At 35.7% G+C, this 3458-nt stretch overlaps 1 pseudogene across 1 annotated transcript; it reads left to right on the top strand.

Moving 5' to 3' along the window:
- Window positions 1-207: 207 nt before the first annotated feature.
- Window positions 208-2450, top strand: LOC149549962 (B3 domain-containing protein Os11g0197600-like; annotated as a pseudogene). Its single transcript, XR_016354159.1, has 4 exons — window positions 208-687; window positions 775-1207; window positions 1328-1578; window positions 1845-2450. The product of XR_016354159.1 is annotated as a B3 domain-containing protein Os11g0197600-like (transcript).
- The last annotated feature ends 1008 nt before the right edge of the window (window positions 2451-3458 follow it).

Below are 3458 nucleotides of genomic sequence, written 5' to 3'. Positions count from 1 at the left end.
GCTGAAAATTTCAAAAAAAATCATTGTGTTTTTGTTTTTATTGAAATTTAGTAAATGGTGCAATTTATAAAGAGGATAGCCACATCCCTCCAAAATAGAAGTTAAGAGCCATCAAATTATGATTAAAGAATAAATATCTGAAAAAATTATTATCTATTTTTTAAAATAAACTCTTTATTCAAAGAATTAGATTTGTTCAAGTTTTTGAGACATTCACAAAGTGATGAACTCCAGCTCAACCAGAGCTTGTTCCAGAGTCCGAGTAGTATCTGTTTTAGGAGATAATTCACGGCAAATATGGCGGCAAGTCACGGCAAATAAACCCCTAAACTTTATTTGGACTGAAAATATGACACAAAAATTGTCCGTTTGGCCCGGGTTTTATTTCTGGCAACCGTGCAGCATTGATTTATTTTTATTTTTTTCGCAAAAATGGACGGTGCCATTAATCAAAATCAAAATTTTGAGAATGACCTTACCGCCATTGGGGTTGGTTGTTTACTGACTGATTGGTTCTCTCTGACTGTAAGCTAAGAAACAAGAAAGCGGTGTTCGGAAACAAAGGTCTGAGCTGTTTCTAGTTTGCATGAATTCTAGGAAAAAATATTAATTGAGCAAGAGATGCAGACGTTTGATGGGAGTCCCTTCTTCTTCAAAGTCATGATCGGAAATTTTGCTCAAAGATTGGTAAGAATGCTCATTGCTCATACACCCTTTTATACAATTTGCGCGCATTGTTGAAAATTTATTTTCTATAGATTTTGTTTACTGCAGTGTGTTCCTCCTGCCTTTGCTCAAAAGATCAGAAGTGAGATTCGAAAGGGGGGGAATGGGGTTTTGCAAGGTCCAAGGGGCATGCGATGGAATGTTAAATTATGTAGTTCAAGCACTAGAATTGAGTTTTTGGGCGAGGGTTGGGAAGATTTTGTACACCAGCATGCAGTAGAGTTTGGGGATTTTTTAGTGTTTAAATACATCTGTGCCATATATTTCAGAGTTCGGATCTTTGGGAAAAATGGATGTGAAAAAGACATCCCCATATTTCATTTGGAGAATATCCAGAGTGATCTTGAGTCACAGAGGAGATGCCCTAATCTGTCTACCGCTAACACTAGTGCTACTCTGACAAATTCTGATCAGAATTTGAAAAGAAAATTAGAAGCAGACGCTGAAAATGAAGTGGAAAACCCCAAGCTTTCTTCTCATAGTATGTAAAAGCTTTGCCCTATATGAATAGTCTACATCTCGCTGAGCTTGTGTATCCCAAATATGGGAAACTCTTAAACTCACCATTTGAACAATCACAAAAAAAACATTTTGCGTGCAGGCCATCGTTCCGAGATTCCTGAACATTTCCAAACATCTCCTACTGAAAAGGAATGTCAGATTGTGAATTCAGCGAAGAAGAGAACTACTCACAGGAACGGAAAGGGAGTAAGATATTGTGTTTCTACTAGACGTCCTGTCAGCGAAATAGAGAAGGAAAAGGCCCTGGATGCTGCAAAGTCTTTTGCATCAGAAGACCCCTTTCGCTTAGTAATTATGAAGCCGTCAATGGTATACCGGTTGTTTAAGATTGTAAGATCCCTAGCCTTTCTCGATGCCTGCTTGTATTTAGAAATACTGTCTTTAGATCTGGGCTGGTATTTGACAAAATCTCTATTATATTGCTGTCTCCTACACTCTGCAAGTTTGTGAGAGTTTAACAGAGGCTTCAGAATTCAATCTATTGCAGTCTATAGGATTTTTTGGGTTTCTGTATTTTGTTCAAGTGTTTCTGAATAATAGGGTTTAGATGTTGATAGGTTAATGTTGCTTAGTTTTTCTGAAAATTTGTTTGGCAGAGAACATCAAAGACATTTGTAGATAATCTCAAATTACCAAGAAAAAGAACAGTAGTCTCTTGTGGATCCTAACAGAAGGGAATGGCCTGTCCGATTCCTTGGAGATCTCCCTAAAGCTTCCTTGATCGGTGGGTGGAGACGTTTTTCAGAAGGCAATAATCTTGAGGAAGGAGATGCTTGCATTTTTGAGCGAGTAGATGATATCAAAAATAAAATTAAAATTAATGTCCATATTTTTCCTGTTGTCAAAGAGCGCAGTCCTTACAAGTATATTAAAGGAGGACAAGGCAATCATAGCCTTTCCTCAACTGCAAAGCTCTGTGAAAAGGAAAAATGTGTGAAACATAGAATGGAACAGCTGCAAGGGGAGAACGAAAACCCTGGTAATGGAAGCAAATATTTTAATCTGGATAAACCAAAATGTAAACCTTCCATTTCAGAGAGGAAAGCAGGTTGTAGGCGTAGCCTAAGATTAGCACAAGCGTGTCTTTTGACAAAGTGTCCAAAGAAAGAGTCGTGGGATGACAAGAATGTGGTGATATTGTTATAAAGTGACCACTTCTGTAGATGATTTGAATGACAAAAAAGGAGGCGTGATGACTTAAACTGAACAGAATGTTTTGTACTTTGTACATTTTGCATGTATCTATACTTTTTATCGGAAACTTCTTCATTGTTTTCTCTTTTATTTATATTACCTTTTTAACTCTACATTCCTTTCATGTTATTAGTCTCGTATGCTTAGAACGATTGAATAAAATTTATCTCAAAATTTGGCATTCATCTTATATTTTTTTAATCTTGCAATTGAAAGGAAAAACAGAGTTTTTGTAAAGACAGTTTCGGGGTATATCAAAATTTGACATTTCATCTTACATTTTTAGTCTTGCAATTAAAAGGAATAACAGAGTTTCTGTAGTGACAATTTGCATTTCATTTATTAAGCTTGGTCTACATTAAAATTTGAGAAGTGCTCCTACTTCACTCTCCATTTGGCATTTCACCTACATTTTTTTTAAGTCTTGTTGCAGTTTGATACTTGGATGATGAATGTCCATTTGGCATTTCATCTTAATTTTTTTTTAAGTCTTGTCGCAGTTTGATAGTTGGATAATGAATAAATACCTTTCTTTGAAGATGCTCTGTTTGAAATGGGATTAAAAAGAGATTGTATCTTTGCATCAATATTTCGCCTTGTTGACTAGAATCAGAGCATTGAATTTGGAAATTTCACCATTCATTGTGTCTAATTTGTTAATGAAAGTCACTGGTATTCCTTTCTTGTTCTTTACTCATAAAATCTTCCACTTTTCTATAAATTTTGTTACAATTTGTAAAATCTCATGTCTGAATGCAGCAGCACATTTAGAATATGGTCTGAGGCTCCAATTTTGCGACTCGCACCTAAATTCCTGTACCCAACATTGAATCATACAACCATGCCAACTAAAGGTTTTCTTATTCTTTTTTGGTATTTGTTTATTCATTTTTATTTACGTATCCTCTGGGATCATATGCACCAAATAATCCAATATGCAATTGTTAGAGTTAATGTTCCAACAGTCATAGTCGTAAGTGATTGTTGCATATGTTGGCAACCTATGTTTGAGTTGC

Source organism: Cupressus sempervirens, chromosome 7 (genome assembly GCF_028749045.1).
Source record: "Cupressus sempervirens isolate cs-2001-9-10 chromosome 7, ASM2874904v1, whole genome shotgun sequence".
Lineage (NCBI taxonomy): Eukaryota > Viridiplantae > Streptophyta > Pinopsida > Cupressales > Cupressaceae > Cupressus > Cupressus sempervirens.
This window is presented reverse-complemented; position numbering and strand designations above follow the sequence as displayed.